Consider the following 27,270-nt stretch of genomic DNA (forward strand, 5'->3'; position numbering starts at 1 on the left):
AAACAGAATAGAAGTAGAATGCTCAATTACAAAAAAGTTGTGGTAGTAAAAGTAGAGCCCTGAAATGGTACGGGCATGTACAAAAAATGCCGGAGCACAGGTGGCCGAAAAGATTACTGGACTGGGACACGCGGGGAGGAAGACGGAGAGGAAGACAGACCTGCTGTGAGATGGAAAACTCACATAAGAAATGCTATGGTAGATAGAGACCTCAGAGATGGCGACTGGGAGAATAGAGTGGTAAGAAGACGAAAACGGCAAATTCGTAACGGGGAAAAGCCATGAAAAAAAAGTAATTCAGCGAACTAGTACGGTTTAATATAAATAATAAATTGAATAAAATACTTTGTTCTTAGAAAATAATCATTTTTATTAAAATTATAATTATTCGTAACAAACAAACAATAATATTGAGATATATTCGCGGTCGGACAGACAGACAACCTAGGTCAAATTTCTCACCTTTTCATTTGAAATCTCATTTGTTATTCTACCTGGTATAATGACGGAGAAGTCAAGTTCACGGACAGACAGAGAGATGGACGGACGAACGGACAGACGGACGTGGATAATTCAACGTTTTCACATTTTTTCAAAATTGGCGAAAACAATATTAATTCGTACTCGATTTTATTCGTAAGTGTATATTTTCTTTTAATTTTTGGAGAACACCTCATCCTTTTACTTATTATTTTTTTTATACTATTTAATAATTAAACAAGAATATATTGATTTATGTATCACTATCTTCATTCGATGTATCATAATATGATACAATATATCGATGTATACTTTTTTATGCCATCCCTGTTGGGGCATGATTCTAAATTGATGTTCGCTAAATTTCTTTCGACTCGCCTAAATTAGTTTAGACTAGGTCGTAGTAGTGTATCCTGAAGTGTGTCTTTTTGATATCAGGATAAACTAGTTTGGCCTAGGCCGAACTAGTTTGGCCTGAAGTGTGTGTATTTATATCAGGATAAACTAGTTTGGCCTAGGCCATACTAGTTTATCCTAACGCGCTTAGGACAAACTAGTTTAGCCTAGGCCAAACTAGTTTGTCCTGAAATCGGGTTTCGCCGGTAACATATATAAAAGAATAAAAAACCACTAAACGCCGTAAAAATGAGTGGCGCATACAATATTCCAGCTACAAAAGAGCTGATATGAATATAACGTGGCGCGAAAATTTATTTTCATTTTGATGGAAAATAAAATTCTAGTTTTATTTTGAAAGATATTTCCCATGATATTTGCTAAATTTGAAGTAAAACGCCCAACAAAAGAGCCTCAAAATGCAAAGTGTATCAAAGTTACTCTCTTGTGGCGCGTTTTACTTCAAATTGAGCAAATGTTTTGGAAAAATCTTTTAAAAGACAACTAAAATTTTGTTTTGCGTCAAAATGAAAATACATTTTCGCGCCACGTAATATTCATATAAGATCTTTTGTAACTGGAATATTGTATGCGTCACTCATTTTTACGGCGTTTAGCGGTTTGAATTTGAAGTAAAACGCGCCACAAAAGAGCCTTAAAATGCAAAGTGTATCAAAGTTACTCTCTTGTGGCGCGTTTTATTGCAAATTTAGCAAATATTATGGAAATATCTTTCAAAATAAAACTAGAATTTTATTTTTCATCAAAATGAAAATACATTTTCGCCACGTAATATTCATATCAGCTCTTTTGTAGCTGGAATATTGTATGAACCACTCATTTTTACGGCGTTTGGCGGTTTTTTATTCTTGTTTGTTATTACGACAATATTTTGTGATGACTTAATTTTTTTTACTTGTACTTAAACCTATACTCATTATTTTTGACATTCCGATAAATTTTGTTGTATATTAAGCAAGAATAAAAAACCGCTAAATGCCGTAAAAATGAGTGACTCATACAATATTCCAGTTACAAAAGATCTTATATGAATATTACGTGGCGCGAAAATGTATTTTCAATTTGAAGCAAAACAAAATTTTAGTTGTATTTTAAAAGATTTTTCCATAATATTTGCTCAATTTGAAGTAAAACGCGCCACAAAAGAGTAACTTTGATAAAGTTTGAATTTTGAAACTCTTTTGTGGCGCGTTTACTTCAAATTTAGCAAATACTATGGAAAAAGCTTTTAAAATAAAACTAGAGTTTTGTTTTGCATCAAAATGAAAATACATTTTCGTGCCACGTAATTTTCGAAAAACCAAAATTTTCAAAGTTTAGTTTTTTAAAATAACAATGTATACCATTTTTATTCAGTTGCAATGCGAGGCCAGAAATGTCTTAATTTTTACTTAGATTAGAGAGCGCAACCAGCACTCTTATCGACGATTTCACCTCTTGTTAGAGGTTCTTCAGAGAATGCATAGGTTGCTTTTCTCTAATCCAGTAAATTTTTCGACACATATTAGTCCCACACTGCAACTGATGTGAATGGCTTAGGTGACTAGCGTCATCTGGCAATTGAAAGATAAAGTTTTTCAATCCTAATAGCAACATTATAATATTGAAAAATATTAAAAGTATTACTAAAAGATTTTTAAATTGAAAACTTATTGGTACATTTCCCTGGTGACACCTCCAAGGCTTCCACAAATTGCAAGCCAAATGGATGCTGCAGTGAAGACAAAAGGGAAGGAATTCTACACTATGCAATTCACAACCCCTGTCTGCAGCTTGGTAAAGTTCCAACGGAAAATGCACCTAGTTACTCCACGGAATAATACTACTATAAAATAAAAATGTACACCATTTTTATTCAGTGGCAATGCGAGGCCAAAAATTTCTTAATTTTTACTTAGATTAGAGAGCGCAACCAGCACTCCTCTCGACGATTTCACCTCTTGTTAGAGGCTCTTCAGAGAATGCATAGGTTGCTTTTCTCTAATCCAGTAAATTTTTCGACACATATTAGTCCCACACTGCAACTGAGGTGAATGGATTAGGTAACTAGCGTCATCTGCCAATTGAAAGATAAAGTTTTTTAATCCTAAGAGCAACATTAATAATATTGAAAAAGCAACCTATGCATTCTCTGAAGAGCCTCTATCAAGAGGTGAAATCGTCGATAAGAGTGCTGGTGCGCTGTCTAATCTAAGTAAAAATTAAGACATTTTTGGCCTCGCATTGCAACTGAATAAAAATGGTATACATTTTTATTTTATAGTAGTATTACTCCGTGGAGTAACTAGGTGCATTTTCTGTTGGAACTTTACCAAGCTACAGACGGGGGTTGTGAATTGCATAGTGTAGAATTCCTTCCCGTTTGTCTTCACTGCAGCATCCATTTGGCTTGCAAATTGTAGAAGTCTTGGAGGTGTCACCAGGGAAATGTACCAATAAGTTTTCAATTTAAAAATCTTTTAGTAATATTTTTAATATTTTTCAATATTATTAATGTTGCATACTGAGCTGTGTGTATGTCTGATCGTTACGTCTAACACACCATTTGAAAGCTTAACTCAACACCATTTATTTGGTGTATTTTCGGTTTTCCTTTCTCTTCTTGAACCGGAGATGTATACACCCAAAAAATATGCCGTTTTGTATTTACCAAGTCCTATAGATGGCTTATGGGTGGTCAAAAGTCACAAACTACACCGGTTCTGAATCGGCCCTCACCGCCTCTTCCAACACAGAAAAAAAAATTCAGATCGGTTTAACTTTTCCACACACATACATACATACATATCCCTTTTTTTAAATAGAAATTGAGTCATATTTCTGAGCTCGGTAACTTTTGAAGTATAATTGATTTTCAAAATTAGACATGCGTTGAAAAGGTAATGATCAGTACTATTAGAAGCCGCAAAGGTCGGACCTAAATTTTCAAAGTTTTTGGAAGTTTTGGGGACGAGAACGAGAAACAGACCCTAAATAAGAAGGGCCGTAAAATCCACACCCTTGGACCAAAATGGATGGTTGGCATAGGAATGGGTGAGTGTTTTCCTGAACTTTAAGATAGGAGTTGACCCAATTTTCAATTCAGTCAGATTTAGAAAATCGAAAATTTCGTGTATATATAGTGTCGCGTGTAGGGGGGTGTGGTTGTGAGACACTGGCCAGAACTGCCGTTCTCTGGTAATACTAATAATCACTTAAAATCGATTATAATTTATCCAAAATATTTAAAGAAGAGATTACGTCTCTTTCTAAAAATATCCCTAGACTTTCCGATGTGTGTATATAATATACAATAATAAAAAACCGCTAAACGCCGTAAAAATGAGTGGCGCATACAATATTCCAGCTACAAAAGATCTGATATGAAAATTACGTGGCGCGAAAATGTATTTTCATTTAGATGCAAAACAAAAGTCTAGTTTTATTTAAGAAGATTTTTTCATAATATTTGCTAAATTTGAAGTAAACGCGCCACAAAAGAGTTTCAAAATTAAAACTGTATCAAAGTTACTCTTTTGTGGCGCGTTTTATTTCAAATTTAGCAAATATTATGAAAAAATCTTTTAAAATAAAACTAGAATTTTGTTTTGGATCAAAATGAAAATACATTTTCGCGCCACGTAATATTCATATCAGATCTTTTGTAGCTGGAATGTTATATGCGCCACTCATTTTTACGGCGTTTAACGGTTTTTTATTCTTGTATCAGGAGTTTTTCAAAGTTATTTATAAATTAAATGTATGAAGTTAAATGCAGTGTTTCTCGATTACACGTTAAGCTTTATAAAAAGTCGCCTTTGTCGCATTATCTCCCAAATGATCTAGTGTCCATCGAATGTACACTAGATTTTTTTTTGAATTCGAAATAGATTGAAAAAAATATTGAAATGATCGGTAAATGAACTCGAATTGCCAGTGGTCAGATCAAATTTAGCGTCGTAACCACTACAACTACATAAACCATTTAGGGAATAATCGTTAATTGTATTATACTTTTGTAGCTTAATAACTTCTAAACGGCTTAACCGATTTTGATCACTAAACATGAGTTTGAAACGTATTGACAAGTAGTATCTGATGAATCTAAGGTCAAGTATGATAATTATTGAAGTTATTACAGGAATTATTGAGCTTGAAAAACCGTTTTTCCCATAAGAAATAGATTTGATCATCTAACAATAAAACACTGAAAACGTTTGTTTTCTATACTTCCACAAAATTTATTATATCTAAGTGACTACAGCTGTTTCGGCGGAGTGCCTTTCTCAAGTAATATAGTTTACAATGTGTTTGCCTTTTTACATACATTTTTCACATGTTTTTCACAAAACCTATGTTTTTAACAAAACATAGAAAAAAGCATCATTGCAAAATCTATTACTGATGTATGTAGTGAAACTAATAATTCCTGTTTCAAAGAAAACCAAATAGCCGTTTCAATTAAAAATAAATCAATAAAACATGACATAATATTTACAAAAGCAGACAAAGGTAACACTACTATTGCTATCGACAAACGAGACTATAATAACAAAACAATAGAATTTTTAACTAACCAAAACAGTATAAAACTAAACAAAGACCCCACAGAAAAATACCGAAAACAAATTAAACTAGCCATTGAAAATTCAAAATCAATACTAAATCCAACAGAACAGAAATACCTTAATATTATGAACCCACAACCTCCTAAATTATACTCTTTTATTAAACTACACAAACCTGACCACCCAATAAGACCTGTAGTTTCTTTTTATACAGCTCCGTCATATAAAATTTCAAAAAAACTGTCAGATATTATTACAGAATACACTAAATTTTCACCTAAATTCACCGTAAAAAATACACTAGAACTAGTTAATAAAATACAACATTTTCAATTCCCCAAAAACTCCAGACTAATTTCATTTGACGTCAAAAATCTTTTTCCTAGTGTTCCTCCTACAGAAACTTTTGTTTTAGTTAAGAATCTTTTAGACCATAATAGTACAAATCCGATCATTGCATCTGAAATTTTACACCTTCTTGAAATTTGCATAAATCAAGACTATTTTGAATTCAATAATCAAATATACACAAACAACAGTGCAGGACTTATTATGGGTAATCCTCTAAGCCCATTGCTATCAGATATATTTATGAACCAACTTGAAACAACAATTTCTAAACATCCCGTATTTAAACAGTTCTTATATTGGTGGAGATACGTGGATGATATACTAGTATGCTTTACAGGAACTAACAGACAACTTGACCAATTTCTATCATATATTAATTCACTTCATAATAATATTGAGTTTACAGTAGAAACATAACAGAATAACTCTATAAACTTTCTAGATGTAACGATTTCCAGACTACACAACAAACATGAGTTCTCCATATATCATAAACCTACCCATACTGACACAACTATACACAATTCATCATCCCATCCTACACAACACAAATTAGAAGCCTACCATAGCATGATACATAGACTGACAGAAATTCCCATGACAAAAAATAACTTCGAAATAGAACTAAACATCATTAAACAAATAGCAGTAAACAACGGCTATAACGAACAAACAGTTAACAAAATTTTAAACCAAAAACTCCATAAGAAAGCCCTGAAATTAGTGTATCCACCACCACAGAAAGAACCCAGTACCTTCTGCTCTCTCACATATACTGGCAAGATAACAACAACAATAGCCAGATACATAAAAAAGAAAGGAATAACACCAGCTTTCAGAACTAACAACAACTTAAGCAAATATATTAAGAACAATAAAAGCCGAAAGAGAAAGCAACTACAGAGTGGTGTGTACAAACTAACTTGTGGTGACTGTCCGAAAATGTACATCGGTCAAACTGGCAGAACTTTTCACAAACGGATAGCAGAACACAAAAGGGCATTCAACAATAGAAAAACAGACACTTCTACATACGCACTTCACCTTCTAGATCATAATCATTCTTTCAATGAAGAGTTTCAAATTCTACATATTCAAAATAAAGGCCTTAAGCTATCTTTTTTAGAATCTATGGAAATTAATAAACTGAAAAATACAGATATAATTCTGAATGACCAACTCGAGACAAACAGCTCCCCACTCCTCAACCTCTTCAGTTGAAGATTAAAAAGGCAAACACATTGTAAACTATATTACTTGAGAAAGGCACTCCGCCGAAACAGCTGTAGTCACTTAGATATAATAAATTTTGTGGAAGTATAGAAAACAAACGTTTTCAGTGTTTTATTGTTAGATAAAATGAACTTCCATCAAGTAACGGTCGAATCCATCAATTATTCAAAGATTTGATCATATTTATGAAGCCTATAACTTAAAAATTCGAATTTTCCCGGATATGAGGTATGCACCGTTAGATTTGCCTAAAGTCCTTCTACAAACGTTCAGTTTTTGGCGCAATTCGTAGGTTGAAATTTTGAGTAATTGTCGAAAAACCAAAATTTTCAAAGTTTAGTTTTTCAGTTTTTCGGCTACACTGAGCCGTGTGTATGTCTGATTCTGGCAGCTTAGACAACATTTGAAAGCTTAACTCAATACTATTGATTTGGTGTATTTGAAGTTCTCCTGTCTCTTCTTGAACCGAAGATATATACCCCCAAAAATATGCCGTTTTGTACCTACCAAGTCCTATAGCTGGCTTATGGGTGGTCAAAAGTCACAAACTACATCGGTTCTGAATCGGCCCTGACTCCCTCTTCAAGAACAGAAAAAAAATTCAGATCGGTTTAACTTTTCCACATACATACATACATACATACATATCGACAACATTTTCCCTTTTTTAAATAAAAATTGAGTCATATTTCTGAGCTCGGTAACTTTTGAATGGTATAACCGATTTTCAAAATTAGACATGCGTTAGAAAAGTAATGATTAGTACTATCAGAAGCCGCAAAGGTCGGAGTTAAATTTTCGAAGTATTTGGGAGCTTTGGGGACGAGAACGAAAAAGAGACCATAATTAGGAAGGGTCGTAAAATCCACACCCGTGGACCAAAATAGATGGTCGACATATGAATGGGTGAGTCTTTTCCTGAACATTAAGCTAGGAGTTGGCCCAATTTTCAATTCAGTCAGATTTATAAAATCGAAAATCTCGTGTATGTATAGTGTCGCGTGTAGGGGAGTGTGGATGTGCGCCACTGGCGAGAACTTCCGTTCTCTGGTAATTGTTTTTAAAAATAATACTAAATATGGTTTATTGTTGGAGAGAAAATTGATCAGTAAATTGATAAAACCAAATAATTATTATGTTTCAATAATTTTAGTACATTGTTTCACGGTTTTTACTCAAAATTTTAAAAATCCGCTTGGATTAATAATATTATATATCTAATAATATAACAATTTTTTTTCATTTCCGGACTTATTTTAAACGTATATTTTTCACCTCCGAGAAGAGGTGAAACTCATCTCCTTGGTACAATATCATTGTATCACATCGACACAATATCACTTTTTTTCTTTGACATGTTGCCTATGTGTAACATTTAAAAGTTATAGTTTCGAAATATTTTACCGTCAAGGAACGTACTATTTATACCTACACATGATTAGAATGGTTTATGCTGTCATGCATTCGATAATCACAATCTCTTGATTACACCTACCACAGTTTTCAGTAAATATAAACTCACCTCGTTGATTACGTATTCTACAAGTTTACTATTCCGTCCGAATAATGCTAGCTGGGGGTCAAAAGTGCACTCTCGACATGCAGCTTGTGCTGGACCACCGCAAAATACGAACAATGCATCCAGGAACAGGTATAGAGGATTTGCGTAATTTTCTGTTTACTTGTGAATCAGTACACGGCCTTTATACTGTTAAACAATCTTCTTTATTATCAGTTTAACAAACCTATATAATCCACGTATATAACGATCCAATGCTATTTAAGCAGGCAGGTATATAAAATAAAAGTGTTTGAGAGAAAAATGTTTTTATTATCTGAGGTCTGAGGCACTTATTTAAACTAAAGCTTTTGGATAGTCATAAATGTAAGTATTACGTAGAGGAAAGTGGTTTAGATATTTTTTGAGTCAAAACGACTACAGTTCTCAAAAACTGATTGTGTGTAAAAAGTATTTATTAAAATCAAGTACTTTCGGCATAGCAAATTCCATCATCAGAGATCAGAGCTTCGTCTTACAGGGATAAAAACCTCATAGAAGAGTAATTGTTGACAAACAACATATTAAATTTAAAATTGATACAGGGCCTCTGATCTAGTGTAAAAACCCTTACAAATATAATATACTAATATAATTTCTAATACTTTCTAATAGCGCGGCCGAAGAACTTGGAAATATTATCAGCTACTATCTGGATGTATTTGAGGATTGATAAAAAATTAGTTCTTTTCTCAGTTCAAGGCACTCTTAGCATTTGACGTCAGTACTACACCTCAAAGGCATAATTTCTTTAACTATTCGTATTTTGGTGTTAAGCCTTATACCATGACTTTTCAAATTTTTTGTAAGTATTGTCATGACTTACTTACTTATTTACTTATTTACGTACTTACTCCGTGGAGTTACAACCCTTCGTGTGTTTTGTGAGTCGAGGGCGTCCGCGTGATCTTCTTCCAGTTGGGACTTCCTCCCACACCAATCTTACTGTTCTTTGGTCAGAATATCTTCTGAGGCGTGGCTCACACGTCTTGTTAGTTGTTTCGATTTTATAACGTTTTGGATAACAAAAAAATATCTGTTGCCGGCCTGTATCCTATTGCTTATTTCTTGTGATCCGTTATTGTCTTCAGTTATTGTTGTTCCAAGATGCTTAATTTCTCTAACGCGCACAAAAGTTAAAGTCATCGATGGTGATGTTCTGGCCGATTCTGTCTCTGCTTTAGTTATTGCGGCTCATGACTTACTTGTCCAGTGCAATTCTTATCCTAATTTCTTTACTGCATCCCCCTTAGCATGTTATTAAGGAGCAGAAAAACGTGAACGTGTTAACCTTTTCGATGTGATATATTTTCTTCATACTTAAATTATTTGGGTACTGTCGGTCCAGTATAATTATTTTGATTTGGTTTCCGTTGGTTAATATGAAGAAGGAGGTTCTTAATTTTGGTGCCATTGATGGTGATTTCCTCTCTCCAGGTCTTTAAAGCATGTCTCATAATTCACTCGCTGTATATGTTAAAGAGCATGGGGTTCAGTATGCACCTCTGTCGTTCACCTTGGTTGACAGAAAAATACTCAATAAGTCCACTTTCTACCTTATCCTGGCCGCTGTTATTGTCGTACAGATTTTATTATTGGGTAGATAAAATGATGTGGTATACCAACGTAATTGAGAATTCTCGACAGTTACTGTCAAGTCAACGACGCAGTCGGACGCGGTACACACTTTTAAAATATTTTATTGCCTTTGAATGACAGCTTTATATTAACACGTTGACTGCCAAAAACGAAATGACGAGTAGATTGCGTTCTTTGCTATGACGCCAACGGCGAGTTATCCCCTAGTAATATAATATGATTCAATAAATTTGTCATTCTAGGTCAGATTTCTTAAATTTGACGTGGCAGTCAACGTGTTAATCAAAATCTTTTCGTATATACATCTAATTTAGTTTTCATCAACTTTCCCTATAAAAAAATCTTGATACATGTAAGACAATGATATCTTCATTATATACTTCGTATTTTTTTTAGATGATGGAACGTTACCGGATATGCAGTATCTCTGGGACAACCACAAAGAAAGCGTACTCTGCAAACGCAGCATAAACCAGATGTGTGTCAAGTACACTTACCTCTTTAACCAGAAAAGTAAGGAAGACATCGTTTTAGCAATATTGTAAAATTAAGAAAGCAAAATAGTCCTGTCACCAGGGGGCGTACAACGGCCTCCTTTATTTAGATGGACTTACCCGTCTTACTTTAGTTTTTTTAAGTATTTTGACCCGTAGAACACGAATGTTTTGGGTAACCGTTGATCCGGATGTCAATAAGTTTGTTGTAAACAAAGAACTTGAGAAATTACATAACAGCCATTTTTTGCAAAACAAAACATTTTTTTGTATTTTTTGGGTCATTCTAAGCAAAAAATGTTGTTACAAGTTTTTTTTAGGATGCATAGTTTTCGAGATAAACGAGGTTGAACTTTCAAAAAGTCGAAAAATTGCAATTTTTGAAACCGAATAACTTTTGATTAAAGAATAAAATAGCAATTCTGCTTACCGCATTTGAAAGTTTAAGTCAAATTCTATCGGTTTTGATTATTTGCATTGGTAAAAATTAATTTTGTTATTGTTAAATAAAGCTATAACCACGTAGTGCTTGAGTGATGTTTTCAATGTATCTCTCATTTAAATCGAACGAGTAGGCTACGTAACATGCATTAAAACGCATGCATTGGGCACGGGAAACACTGTTTATAGCTTTGTTTGACAATAAAAAAGTTAATTTTTATCAATGCAAATAATTAAAACCTGTTTAATTTGACTTGAACTTTCAAATGCTGTAAGCAGAATAGACCTAGATCCCGCCTACCAAAAAAAGTTGATTAATAGCAAGCTGAAAATTTGTTAATAGCTTAACGGTGTCTAGTCGGACAAACTTTGATGTATGGGAACACTAGACCAGGGGAAGTTTTATTTGTGGAACAGGTTAAAAATTTGGAACGTCAGACTACGAAAACGTGCCATGTATTTTGTCGGACAGAACTTCCAATTGATTTGTTACCATTTCATTAAACTCTCATGCAAAAATCAGACTAGTGCTTATCGCCAACTGGCCATTTTAATGAGTGGAACATGAAGAACATGTCAAATGATAGGAATCATGTTGGTTAGTAATAGCAGTCTAATTTTTGCATGAGATTTTAATGAAAGGGTATCAAATCAATTGGATGTTCTGTCCGACAAAATACATGGGACGTTTTAGTAATCTAACGTTCCAAATTTTTAAACTGTTCCACAATTAAAACTTCCCCTGTTCCAGTGTTCCCGTACATCAAAATTTGTCCGACTAGACACCGTTAAGCTATTAACAAATTTTCAGCTTGCTATTATTCAACTTTTTTTTGGTACGCGGGATCCAGGCCTAGAATTGCTATTTTATTTTTTAATAAAAAACTATTAGACAAGGCGCAAATGGCGGGTTCGTTAGAAAAAATATTCCCATGAGATTTTTTTGCATAATCACATTAGTGAGACATCCTAGAATAAGGTTCAAGAAGTCGCCCACGTGAAAAGTGGTCCAATTTTTTTTAACAATTTTTTTAATCAAATTTCAAAAATCAATATTTTTGGCCTGTACAAATTTTTTTAGGTATTTTGGACCATTCTGGACAAAAAAGGTATCTTGTAATTTTTCTATAAAGTTGATCGTTTTCGAGTTATAGACAATTTAAAATTGAAAATAACGAAAAATGGCGATTTTCAAGGCTTCATAAATTGATTCAAAGTTATTATTATGAAAGTCAGAAAGTGACTAAATCAAAGTTTAATGCCCCGCCCCCCTACAAGATCCTGAAGAAATTTTTGTCATATTTTGTTATTAAGCTGTTATTTTTAAGTAATAATAATGAACGCCGGCACGTATTAGGCGGCCGTCTATGGTGAGTGCGAGAGAGATGCCATTCCGACAGTCAATGGGGCATCTTTCTCGCACTCACATTTACAGCCGCGTCAATACGCTCTTACGGCTTATTGTTAATAATTAAAAATAACAGCTTAGTAACAAATTAATGACACAAATTTCTTCAGGATCATGTAGGGGGGCTTTAAACTTTGATTTATTAACTTTCTGACTTTCACAATAATAATTTTTAACAGAGTTATTAAGTCTTAAAAATAGCCATTTTTGCGTTTTTCAAATTTTAAATTGCTTATAACTCGAAAACCATCAACTTTAAAGAAAAATTACAGGAGACCTTTTTTGCCCAGAATGGTCTAAAAAAACCTAAAAAAGGACCAGACCAAAAATTTGTCCAGACCAAAAATAATAATTTTTGCAATTTGATTAAAAAAAAAATTGTTAAAAAAACTTTGGCCCACTTTTCTCGTGGGCGACTTCTTGAACCTTATTCTGGGGTGTATTACAAATGTGATTATGCAAAAAAATCTCATAGGAATATTTTTTCCAACGAACCCGCCGTTTTCGCCTTGTCTATATGCGGGTTCAAAAATTGCAATTTTTCGGTTTTTTGAAAGTTCAACCGCGTTTATCTCGAAAACTATACATCCTACAAAAAAACTTGTAAGAACATTTTGCTTAGAATGACCCAAAAAATACAAAAAAAGTTTTGTTCTGCGAAAAATCGCTGTTATGAATTTCCTCAAGTTCTTTGTTTATAACAATCTTATCGACATCCGGATCAACTGTTACCCAAAAAATTCGTGTTCTACGGGTCAAAATACATAAAAAGCTTGGGTAAGTTTATTTGAATAAAGGAGGCCGTTGTACCCCTCTGGCGACAGGACTAAAACACAGTTTTTAAAGTTTGTCCTTCTTTGCATGCGTATGAGATTTTTCACGAATTATGTTTATACTATGTCACTTTTCCCTATACGTAGAAACTAAAATAATGTAAAAATAAAATAAAAATTTTATTTTTAATTCAGTTGCAATGCGAAGTCAAAACAATCTTACTTTTCAATTAGAATACGGAGCGCAGCCCAGTCCTCTGAATCGCGATTTTCGGCTCTTATTGGAGCCTCATCGGAGAGAACGTAGGCTTGTTACCAAGGAAATGGACCAATAAGTTTTCAATTTAAAAATCTTTTAGTAATATTTTAATATTTTCTAAATATTATTAATACTGCTATTAGGATCGAAAACTTCATCTTTTAAAATAATGTAATTTAATCTCCTGCTATTAAAAAATTGAGTCTTCTTCTTCTTATATTAGGCCAAATCATTAATCTTTTCTAATCTTAAGGTTATATGCGTATTTGTGATGTTAACTGCCAGCTATCTGGTCATCTTCATGGTGGTCTCGTTACTCTGTTCCTATAATCTGTTCCTTCTTAGAGATCATCATACATTTTGTTTTCTTACTGTTTAAAAAGTCCGTATCTCTGACTGACTTCTGCGATTCTGTTCATTAACTTCTGGAGGGCTTCAGAACTGTCAGCGGATACCACCGTGTTGTCTGCGTATCTTATGTTATGGATACATTCTCCGTTAATTCTAATTCCGGCTTCAGCATCATACACTGCTTCTTGAAAGATTTCTTCATAGTAGATGTGCAACAGCAGTGGTGATAGTATATATCCCTGACGGACCCTACGTTTGATTTTGATATCGTCGAATTCTCCTGCCTGTGTCCGGAAAAATGATGTTTGATTCCAGTACAGATTACTGATAATCCTTAAATCACAGGTGTTTATTCCAATATTGGTTAATATCTCCATCAGCTTGTCGTGCTTTTCTGTATCGAACGCTTTATGGAAATCAATGAAATCTGCATAAATATCGCAATTTACGTCTCTGCATCCTTGAAGTTGAAATTGCACTTGTATACTAAAAAGTAGAACTCGGAATGTCAAAACAAACATATTTTTAACTAAAATTGTGATTAATAAATTCATATTAATTATAGATAGTAAATAATTTTGGAATAAATAGGGGAGTGCAATTAGAACGAAAATATGCATTGTTTCGGAAAAATTCAAACAAGCTTATATTTTTCTAAAACTTTTTTTGTTAGTTTATATACATGTTAAAGTAAAAAGTTCTACTCGCAAATTTGGCCGCTAATTGTTTATTAATTGTTTAAACAATAACAATTATTTTGTATAAATAATTTTAAAAATATCGCTAAATTCATGATTTTACTTTGATCAAATATGTTTCTATTTTTTTTTTGATTATGCTGAATCCGAATATGACATTGCAATTTGAAAATTCTTATACCTACAGAAGATCTTATACAGTATGTTTGCGTAGCTAGGAACCACATGGAAAACTTTTTTATTATCAATTTTACGAAAAAAGTAATCTTTATAAAATGCTCTGGATAGTCAAAAATCTAAAACTCAACCATCAGATATCAAATTTTATCAATTTTATACGAGTTATGTCAAAAATATGAATTTCGTTAAAGAGTAAACTACCTTTATATTCCAGAATATCAAAAAATGCTATTAATAAAAAGTGCTTAAAAAGTTGTTTGAAATTAAAAGTTATGTTTAAATATACAATTACATCATTTTAATAAAAAAAAATTTTCAATTTTTTCTCAAATTTCGGAAATTCATCACCATTTTATTACAATTATGATAACTATTTTATTATCACTTTTACGAAAAAAAGTTATTCTTCATAAAATGCTCTCCCTGGTCTAAGATCTAAGACAAAACCATCAGATATCAAACTTTTTTAATTTTATACGAGGTATGTAAAAAATATGAATTTTTCTTAAGAGTTAAGTGCCTTTATTATTCATAATATTTTAATTAGAAGGATGTAATTGAACACTAAAACAAATTTTTTGATTCCAAACAACTTTTCTTAATAACAATTTTCGATATTGTGAAATCTAACGGTACTTTACTCTTGAGTGAAATTCATATTTTTTGACACACCTCGTATAAAATTAATTAAATTTGATACTTGATGATTGAATCTTAGATTATATACGATACAGAGTATTTTATAAAGAATAACTTTTTTTCGTAAAACTGATAATAAAAAAGGTATCAATAGGTTCCAAACATACTGTATAAGAGCTAAAAAAATTTTTTTTTGCTGCACATTTATTGTTATTGAAGCTTATTATTAAATGTATTTTAGGTCAGTTTTACAGAAATAAGTTTTGATTACTTTGTATAAACATTTTTTTAGCTAGTAATTTTCGGTTTTTGTATTATATTTTTGTTATCTTTCTTAATTTTCTCAAAAAGAAATAGTCTACTTCATTTCTAAAGTAAAATATATTAGTGTATTTTAGAGATTACATCCTAAGCTTTAAAAAAGCACTTATAAAACTGTAACAGATCTATTCAAACTTGAGTAATACAGTCTTAAATTGGTGGTAATTCTGTAAAATTACGAAGATTTCAAAAATTACATTTTTAAGACGTCATATCATTTGAATTAAATATTTTAGATTTTTTTTGAGTAAAACATCATTTAGAAAGATGCTTGAAAGGTAAGTTGTGCAAAATTGAGGGTTTTATAAGAAAAATTGTATTAGTTACACATTCTTAAATCATTTTTAAACAAAATTCATGTAAGGCTCATTTTCCGCTCCCACCGTACTTATGCCCATATATTTTATTTCTTTTTATTATAACTATAAGATAGCTTTATTATTCTTCTTTTATGTTCAATTTGCAATATTTCATTTACTCCATCGGTTAAAGAATTACATTAAAATAACTAAACCGTGCGCTTCGCCGTACGCTAGTTTACAGTGCGCCAATGTTTGTGAGAAGGGTGACTTTAGCGTTGTAAATAAAAAATTATAGAAGATACAGATTTAATTTTAGGAAAATTCTTTGAATAAGGTTTTTTTTGTAAAATTTTCTGAATTTTTCAATGGTCAAGTCAGTTTTTTTCTAATATGTATATTTTCGGACTTATTTAAAAAACATATAATTTCGTAGTTCATTTGTTTAATAAAAAATGAAGCACCCAGTTCTCGAGTAGAACTTATGAAATTACAAAAAGTTCTATCTTGTTTGATTTTTTCAAAAGTGAAAATCTATATGCACTCCCCTAAAAGGTTTTAACAATTTTTTTTTTATTTTATTAGGCTGTGGTCTCCAATAGACGCCGTAGGCTGCGTACAGCGTGTATTGGAGACCCTCGACTAAATTCAGCATATTATGTTTTGTGCAAGTTTTTTAACAACTTTTTAACAATTATAATTTATAATCTGATGTAATATTTTTTTTTATCCTTTCTAGTTGAAAATATTACCTACATGTGTTCTAAAGTTCAGCATGAAGGTGGGGGAAATATTGACAGTGGATGCTATAAACAGAAATTGGAAAGAGGATATGAAACAGAAGTGTGTGTATGTCAATCCTCCAATGGAATTTATCCTCCCTGCAACAGAAGTGTCTCCATATTTGGTTCGATCAATGTTTTCCTAGTATTTGGAATACTATGGTTATTTGTTTATAAATTATTTTGACTAAAATTGTTGTTATTCATATCTCTGTATAAAACTTTAAAAATCTCAATACTTACTAAATTTCAATAAGGATAATAAATTAATTTAAATATGCAGTATTCTATTATTCTACAGACTATTGCAAATGTCACTATCACATTTTGCAACTTACACGACCTATTTGAAATACCACTTTCTATACCTTTTTGTTTTTTAGAAATTGTCGGTCAGATAGTCAAGAGAGGCAGATGGTGTACTCTACTCTTATTTTGCTTCACTGTCGAAATGCTTTAGTGGAGGTGCGTTAGAGTCCTGGCCCGGTGTACACAAAATTAAAACGACTACGGTTTCTTGTATGTACGGTTATGTATCTTTTAAACCAGGGGTTCCCAACCTTTTAGCAACTGCGTACCACCTAAAATATTTTGATGGCGTACCACCAAACATCGGGAGGGGGTCATGAAATGGAAGAAGCCACTCCCCCGATCCTGATTTCTAAACATATTTACTATCAGAAACATATCCATTGGCTTGTTTTACTTTAATTAAATAACTAATATAACTTTATATTCCATTATTCATTCACTTTTCCAAATGTCCAAATAGTGTTTATAATTTTTTTTTAATAACGTCGCAAGGATTAAGTATTTTGAAATGTCGTTTCGATAATTGGGTCCCTGGGAATTTTTTACTAATTAACAAAATTTTTTTGTCGTTTTTTTTTCCTCTTTTTTTCTTGGAGTTACATTACTACGGGCCCTTGTAGGGTTAAATTTTATTAAGAATGTCGCATCTCTGAGTTGTAGATTCTAGACCTAATAATATTAAGATTTAACTAAAATCTCTTAAATAAAATGTGGTTACTTACTGAGTTACAGGGTGTTTTATTTAAAAATTTAAAAATTATTGTTACCAAGTACTTTAAAACTATTTGACGTATCCTTATCATACTTGGCAGAAAGTGTGGCAATTATACACCCTACCAAATTGTGATTAATAAACGTTTCTAGCTAGTGCCAGAGGCGTGCGACAGGGGATAGTGAATGATTGACCCTTTCCAAATTCTACGCCACTGAGTGAATTACTATTGTAGCGAAATTTTTCGATTCTCCAATACTTTGTATGTAAATAACTTTATTGGTATCGATAAAGTCATCAGTTTGAGAGATATTAGAAGTTTAAAATGAATGAATGAATGAATCAAAATAACTATGCCGTTTCATTTTTAACGTCCAATATCTCGAAAACTAATGACTTAATCGTTACCAGTAAGGAGTATATTATTTACGTAGAAAGTATTGGAGAATCTAAAAATTCCGCTAAAATAGTAATTTCCTCAGTGGCGTAGAATTTGGGAAGGGTCAACCATTAACTGTCCCCTGTCGTACGCCTCTGGTGGTAGCTAGAAACTTTTATTTATCACAATTTAGTAGACTGTATAGTACTCACACTTTTTGTCAAGTGTGATAAGGATAAGTGAAATAGTTTGAAAGTACTTGGTAAAAATAATTTTTAAATTTTTAAATAAAACTCAGTAACTCAGTAAGTAGTCACATTTTATTTAAGTGATTTAAGTTTAACTGAAATTTGAATTTATCAATACATTTATCGAAAATATACATAAAAATAAAAATAATAAGATTTAATACAGGTTAATATTTCTTTGGCAACAACCGCGTTTTTGCAATTTAAAATAGAGTGATATTTAATAAACAAATTCAATGTCTCAAAAAATATTAAATATTTTTGCACCAATTTTTTTATTAATACTGATAACATAGCGCAACTTATCCTTTAAAATAAAATATTTTATAGGGCTTATTTAAAACGCTAAAAATAATTTTTTGTAAATTTGTTTTTAAAGTTTTATGTATAATTATTTAAATAAATAGGGGGCCAAATTTAATTTAGTAAGTCTTATATGAAAGATTCACATTTCAAATTTAAAGAAAACAATCCTATAGACCTTCATTAGTAATTGGATGACCTCAGCAGTTAAAAAAGTAATTTTTATGCAAAAATGACCCCTTTTTAATTATTTAAACAATGATTCCCTTGTATGATTTGGATACTTTCTTGAAAATATCTTTTGTACCCACCTAAACTTTGATATAAAATTTGTTTCAATCTGTACGAATTTACATTTTTATTTACATGTAGTGTAATTTTATTTTACTAGACTAGGGATAAAAATCAACGTTATTTAAATTGATCTATAAAATGCTGTAATTTTTATACCCTCAATAAATAAAATATGAATACATAAAAAGTTACACCTCTAACGCATTAATCATACCCTCCATTATTTACACCCCTTCGGGTAATTACGACAAAGTTTTTCCGATCTCATCCGAATAAAAAAGCAGCAGAGAGAAAAACAAATGATGTAATTCTGAACCGTTATTTAGAGTCGTTCGTTATCCATTAAAAGTTTGGACTTTGGGGAATATTTTACGAAATAAAAGCCAAGGGATTTGCATGGTTTGTTTACCAAATTCTCCCACATCCTCGAATTGTAAAACAGGCTCGTGACGATGAGATGAGAATACGGATAATCTCCAGAGATATTTCCATCATTACTTTTCAAAACGAAATTGCTTCTAATTCCCGTTTTTATTCACGCTATGGAAAGTTATAGACATATCCTGACTAGAGCAACAGTGAAATAAAAATATTTTTCTTGGATTTTTGAAGTGAAAACTTCTTTAGGGACGTTGTGCACTTTCTTGAAATGGGGAAAAAGCATTGTATTCGCGACCGACATTGCGACCGTCATCACAATCGTCATCGCTACCGTCATCGCTTCGGCGAAATAAATTTTGTACGTTTATATTATGTGTATGTGTATGTATATATAAATTGTGTAGAAGTATTTAAATTTAAATAAATTTGAAACCTATGTTTGAATGGGAAAAAAGGATTGATTTGGCGACCGTCATCGCTTTGTCGAAATAAATTTTGTACGTATATATGTATATTATTTGTATGTATATATAAAAGGTGCAGAAGTATTTAAATTTAAAATTAATGTAAAACCTATTTTTAGATGGGAAAAAAGGATTGATTTCGCGACCGTCATCGCTTCGGCGAAATCAATTTTGTACGTATATATATTATGTGTATGTATATATAAAATGTGTAGAAGTATTTAAATTTGAAATAAATATACAACTTATTTTTAGATGGGGAAAAAGGATTGATTTCGCGACAGTCATCGCTTTGGCGAAATAAATTTTATACGTATACAGGGTGAGTCATAAGCAACTGTACATACTCCTACCTCGTATAGAGGCCCCTATGAGGAATAACAAATGACCATTAAAAAGTGTCTGCTCCCATTGTTTAATAATATACAGGGTGAATTTCGCATTTGGCAGACATTTATATTCGTCATAATTTTATCCATGTGTCTCTTATTTTGGTCAATCGTTACACTATTATCACCTAATAATCAACTGATTTATTCAAACTAGAAAAGAATCAGGTCCAGCTTTAAAAAATTAGTTCGTTTGGGTCTTAGAAAAAATTTCACCCTGTATACGCTTTTTGAAAACTCTAATAATAATTTTACAAATTAGACAAATAGGCAATTAAAATGACATATTTATTTTTTTCCCCACACGATTACTAAATTTTTTTATAAAAAAATCAAATTTGACTATGAATTAAAAATTTGGTAAAGTGAACCGTAGATTTAAAAAAATAACTTTTATTACAAAAATTAATTTGTTTTTGAAAAAATGTTTGAATTATGTTACCACCCAATCAACTGATTTATTCAAACTAGAAAAAAATCAGGTCCGGCTTTAAAAAATTAGTTCGTCTGGGTCTTAGAAAAAATTTCACCCTGTATACGCTTTTTGAAAACTCTAGTATGAATTTTACAAATTATACAAATGGGCAATTAAAATGGCATATTTATTTTTTTCCCCACACGATTAGTTAATTTTTTATTAAAAACTCAAATTTGTCAAAATCACAATTTTACCATAAAAATAAAAAAAATTAAACAACGTTTTTCTTAAAATTAAAAGTTTCACCATTTTTTTTTTCTATAACACGTCTAGATCTAAAGCTCCCCATAACACTTCTCTTTGGACTCTAAAGTTTAACACAGACGTGATCAAATAGATGAATTTTAATTTTTTTCACTTAATTTTTGCGATTTAACTTTGCATTTCACGAAGCTGCACTTTTTATTTTTAAAAATTCATAACTTTTACGAGAAGAAGACTGAAAGTCTACAACAATAATTGTCATAGTCTTCACAATGGTAAGAGATATGTGCTGTAAAAATTTCATAAAAAAAATTTAAAATGGAACGTTGTAGCGAGTTAAACCGTGATTTCATCTTTTTTTTTTCATTTTTATGTTAAAATTACGATTTTGACAAATTTAATTTTTTAATAAAAAATTAAGTAATCGTGTGGGAAAAAAATAAATATACCATTTTAATTGCCTATTTGTCTAATTTGTAAAATTCATATTAGAGTTTTCAAAAAGCGTATACAGGGTGAAATTTTTTTTAAGAACAAAACGAAATAATTTTTTAAATCCCGGCCTGATTTTTTCTAGTTTGAATAAATCAATTGATTGGGTGGTAACATAAATTAAATATTTGTTAAAAAAAATTAATTTTTGTAATAAAAGTAAATTTTTTAAATCTATGGTTCACTTAATCAAACTTTTATTTATCATAGTCAAATTTGATTTAAAAAAAATTAAGTAATCATGTGGGGAAAAATAAATATGCCATTTTAATTGCCTATTTGTCTAATTTGTAAAATTCGCATTTGAGTTTTCAAAAAGCTTATACAGGGTGAAATTTTTTGTAAGACCCAAACGAATTAATTTTTTAAAGCTGGACCTGATTTTTTTCTAGTTTGAATAAATCAGTTGATTAGCTAGTAATAGTGTAACGATTGACAAAAATAAGAGACACATCGATCTGACCGTTCAAAAATTATAACGAATATAAATTTCTGTCAAAATGCGAAACTCGCCCTGTATATTATTAAAAAAGGGGAGCAGACACTTTTTAATGGTCGTTTGTTATTCCCCATAGGAGCCTCTATAAGAGGTAGGAGTATGTACAATTCCTCATGACTCACCCTGTATATGTTTATGTATAATTTCATATGTCTTCACATTAAGAATGATTGCAATAATTTTCTGGAATTCATCTTATTTCCCCATTATCTCAAAACTTCACTAGATGGATATACTACCCTTTACTTCTACGGTACAGATATATAAATAGTGTAGAAGGCACGCAACGCTTATATAACATAGGTATAGCACCTATTTTTGGATGGGTAAAAAGAATTGATTTCGAGACCGTCATCTTCCAGTCGAAATCAATTTTGTAATAATATCTTCTTCTTCTTCATCTTCTTCTTCTTCTTCTTCTTATTCTTCTTCTTCTTCTCCTTCTTCTTCTTCTTCTTCTTCTTTTTCTTCTTCTTCTTCTTCTTCTTCTTCTTCTTCTTCTTCTTCTTCTTCTTCTTCTTCTTCTTCAGCCTGTTTGCATTCACTCCTGGACAAAGGCATCCCCATGAGTTGTCCATTCTTCTCTGTTTTGTGATATTTAGTGCCAGTTTCTCCCCATTTTTGATTTTATGTAGTCTAGCCATCATTTTTGTGGTGTTCCTCTACTACGACTGTGCTCGCGTGGTCTCCAATGTACAATATTTAATTTGCGCAATTTTTCTAATTACATCTTTCACTTTCGTCCTGCTTCACACGTCTTCATTTTGTATATGTTCCCCTAACATAGCTCGTTTGATCGCCCTCTGTGTCGTTCTCAATCTATTGGCTGATACCTCTGTAAGTATCATCGTCTCCATTCTATAGGTCCTACCTGATGGAATACCCTTTTCTTTAGATTTATTGGTATCTTTTTGTTCTTCAAAACATCACTTAGTCTTGCTAGGTCTGCTGCCCAAGTTATTCGGATTCTCCTAGTTATTTCTGCCGTTTGATTCTGTTTGCCTAGTTCCAGTTTGATCGTGTGACCTAGATATATACTCTTCGACACTTTCGATATCACTTCCATCTTAGTCGATTCTGATATATTGATTTGTCATCACTTTTGTTTTCTTTAAGTTCTCTTAAGTTTCACTTTAAGTTTTGTCCTCTGTCTAACTTTTCTCTCCGTTCTTATTTTGCTTGTTGTTAGATCTTCTGATACATTTATTTGCATAGTTGCATTGTCGTGTATGTATTTGAGGAGTATTCTATATGTAGAATCAATCATTGCGATATTCATTCCTTCTAATACGTCCCAGAGTTCTATGCAGTTGAATTGCTTATTGTAATCCACAAATGCCAAATGAAGAGGTTCATTGTGTTCGTTGCACTTTTCGATAAGTGTCATTATTGTCTGTAGGTGCTCTATGGTACTATGTCAACAGGCTGGTAACTATCAAATTTATTTATTTGATAATCTGTTAGTAATTATTTTGTTAAGCAGTTTGTACGGATGTGGCAACAGGCTTATTGGTTTGAAATTTTCGCGTTTATGATATATATTCTGTGTATGTATATATAAATAGTATAGGACGCACGCAACACTTGTATAATATAGGTATAGCACGTCTTTTTGGATTGAGAAAAAGCATTGAATTCGCGACCGTTATCGCTACGGCGAGATATTAGTAATTTATATACTATAAGTTGAATTACGTATAAGTTCGAATAAAGCCATAATAGTTGGAGGAAGTATAGGGTGTGTATCCGAAACAGCGTGCGAAGCAAGCGCATGAGGGGCCACACTATCCCTACTCCAATCAGTATAACTGATTAGTGTTTAAAGTATTTTTGAAGTAAAAACTTCTGTAGCGATGTTGTGCAGTTTCTGGATGGGGAAGAAGCATTGAATTCGCGACCGTCATCGCTACGGCGAGATATGAGTAATTTATATACTAGAGGTTGAATTGCGTATGTATATGCTCCAAAGGAGCTTGTGAAGCAAGCGCATGAGGGGCCACACTCTCCCTACTCCAATCATTATAATTGTCATATCCACAATAGGGGAAATAAGTCGGAGTCGTAAGTCCCCCTCAATGGGCCTCCTCCGACTTATAACATACAAGGGGCTACTCAATCCACCCCCGGCCTATTGGGTCCTCGTCCATGTAACTTAAATGAACGGCGTCGCCGGTCCTCTGCTGTGCCTTAACCCTCCTGGGCTAAGGCTATGGCAACTTGCCATGAGAATATGCACCAAGCCTCAAACGACAAAGACGGGTGCAAAGGATGTACCGAGTTCTAATAAGAACTCGATACAATTAGTGTTTAAAGTATTTTTGAAGTGAAAACTTCTGTAGCGATATTGTGTACTTTCTGGATGGGGAAAAAGCAATAAATTCGTGACTGTCATCGCTTCGGAGAGATAAATTCTGTACGTTTATGTATTATGTGTATGTATATATAAATAGCATAGGACGCACAAAATGCGTATATAATGTAGGTATAGCACTTCTATTTGGACGGGAAAAAAGCATTGAGCTCGCGATTGTTATCGGCACGGCGAGATATTAGTAATTTATATACTGTAGGTTGAATGGAATGCCCACATAAGCTGAATGACAACAAATAGAGGAGTAAGGACGGTGAGAGACGGTTCCCAAATAGGAAGGCGATCAGTGGGAAGACCACGAAACAGGTGGACTGACAACCTACTGGAGGCACATTAAAAAACAGACAGAGTCATGTCTTCACAAAAAGAAGAAGAGGTTGAGTTGCGTATAAGTTCGACCGAAGTTATAACATACAGTGTGTACCCGAAGGGACCTGCTTCGTAAGAAGTTTTCACTTCTGTCGGCACTCCCATGAGTGCCCTAAAATTTCTTTATCATTTATGTATCGTAATGTATTTAAAACAATACAGTCCAATATAATTTATTCATCAATGAAGGAAAACAGTGAAAGCCGTTTCATTTCAATTCGAATACAACCCTTCCTCTCTCCTATGGCGCTACAGCCGAAGTCGGGCCCTGGCCTCTCCCGCATGTACTTCCAAGTAACTCTGTCCCTAGCTGCTCTCCTCCAGTGATTCATCCTCAATATCTCTTTAGCATCGATTCTCACTTCGTCTATCCACCTCTCCCTTAGTTTTCCTACTGGCCAATGTAACACTATAGTTCCGCTAAGTGTTCTACTAGATGTTCTGTCATTACCCATTCTTATAAGGTGACCTGTCCAGCGCAATCTTTGTATTTTTGTATAATTTACAATAGAGTGTTCTTTGTAATATTGTTATAACTCATGGTTGAACATTACTCTCCATCTACTATTGTGGCAAATGGTTCCCAATATTCTCCTTAGAGAAATATGCTTTGTTAACCAGCATAATCTTTTTCCCCATTTTCTGCTCCTCGCTTCCGTCCTCAGTTATTTGTACATCCAGGTATGTGAGCTGTTTTATTACCATGTTAGCAAGTTTCTTTGTTTTCTTGGTTATATTAGAGCTTTAGTTTTATCTACGTTTACGGCTAGCCCTATTTATTTCGCATTTTCTTCAACCACTGTAACGTTACAAACGTCACATCTTTTGATATTTTATTTTTAAATAATTATTTTACTTTATTTTATTTAATATTTCATTAATAATTTTCTTGTATGTGTTTTACCTGTTTTCTTCGTTAAAAACTCGTTGGCGCCCTCTTGTATTATCCTCTTTTATTATCTTATATTTAATATATCTCTTTTCACCTAAAACCTAAATCACCATACTGAACGTACCCCGTATATTCTTACTCTGTAAGTATCTGTCTTAATGCGGAACATGCCTGCTACTGCCTACGTCGCACTGTCATGAAAGTGACACTTCATCCCTACCCGCTGACACAAAATGGAAATGGAAGGGAAAAATTAATATATTTAAAGAGATGAGCCCATAAGACCCCATCTATTTCCAGACTTAATATTCTCTTGGGGTAAGAATACATATTATCATATTTTAATTACATTTCTACATCTAGCAGTTTTTCTCATATTTTTTATATCTAACATAACCTCCCATCTAAAAGCATGGTTTATGATATTTTAGTTTTAAATATATCTTTTTAATTTACAAATATGCACGTTTTAGCATAAGAGCTATGAGACATTTTTGAGTAGGTATTTTAGGCAACCTGAAAATTTTTCAGGTGACTCTTCCATGATAGCCTAATACAAGAATGCCGGTCTGGCTGGAAGGTAGCGGTTATTTTCCCCAAAAATCCACCCCAAAGTTAAAAAAGGGTAAAAATTTTTATTCAAAAAATATCATTGACGTGACTTAAAGTAAATTTAAATATTCAAATATAAAGAAAATAAACAGGCCAGGCGATTTGAGGGCAATTTTAACTCTGCAAAATACTTGCATGGGCACCCCAGGATTATATTCAGGGGGTGCATCTGCACTTCAGAAGATTTCATCTGAATCTGTACATACTATTAACGAGTATAAAATATACAACTATACATGCATAGCTATGTACATTCCTTCCGGACAGGAAGGTGGAATTGTTATTTTGACAGGGTATTTTTTAATATTAAAAATAAATATTCTAAAAAAGACAGGTTTTTTTTCGTGAAATTCTCCAACTGTCACGTGATCAAACAAATTACGCGTGCATATAAATGAAAAGCGCTATAGGTAAGCAGCAGTGTTAGAAAGAGCGTATACCGATAGCTGTTTGCGTCCTCTGTTGTAGCTGAGCAAATCCGTTCGCTCGAGAAAAGTCACGTGACCTGGCGATATCCATGTTGTTGTGCCTCGAAACGTTAGAGTAATTATAATATTATAGTTTTTTAAGAAACTTTTTTTTAATTAATGGAAAATAATACGTACTATACAATAGATCTTGCAAATATGATAGCAAAAGACAAATTTATTATTAGGTATAAAGTAATAGGTAGAAAAGTATAAAACTATAAACTAAATTAATTATGTGTCCGAATCTTGTACTTCTTCTTCAAACTCCTCATCTGAGCTTAAATATTCATTCTCTTCTTCTTCGTCAGACTCCCCTCGAGACTCAGATTCCCCTTCTACGTAATGTGTAAATAGTTGTAATATGTATTCAGAATTAATTAAAAATTAATTAGTTATTAATTAGTTGAGTACCAGTACTGAAAGAAACATAAATGAATCCAACCACGTCGCAAATTCCTTGGCAGAGTGCAGTAGGGTTTGGTTTCCCATATTAAAAAAGGTAATCGATAATAAGAAAATACCACTACTAGTAAGTCAATAACATATCGATTATACTTTATTTCTTCTTCTT

Source organism: Diabrotica virgifera, chromosome 5 (genome assembly GCF_917563875.1).
Source record: "Diabrotica virgifera virgifera chromosome 5, PGI_DIABVI_V3a".
NCBI classification, from domain to species: Eukaryota; Metazoa; Arthropoda; class Insecta; order Coleoptera; family Chrysomelidae; genus Diabrotica; species Diabrotica virgifera.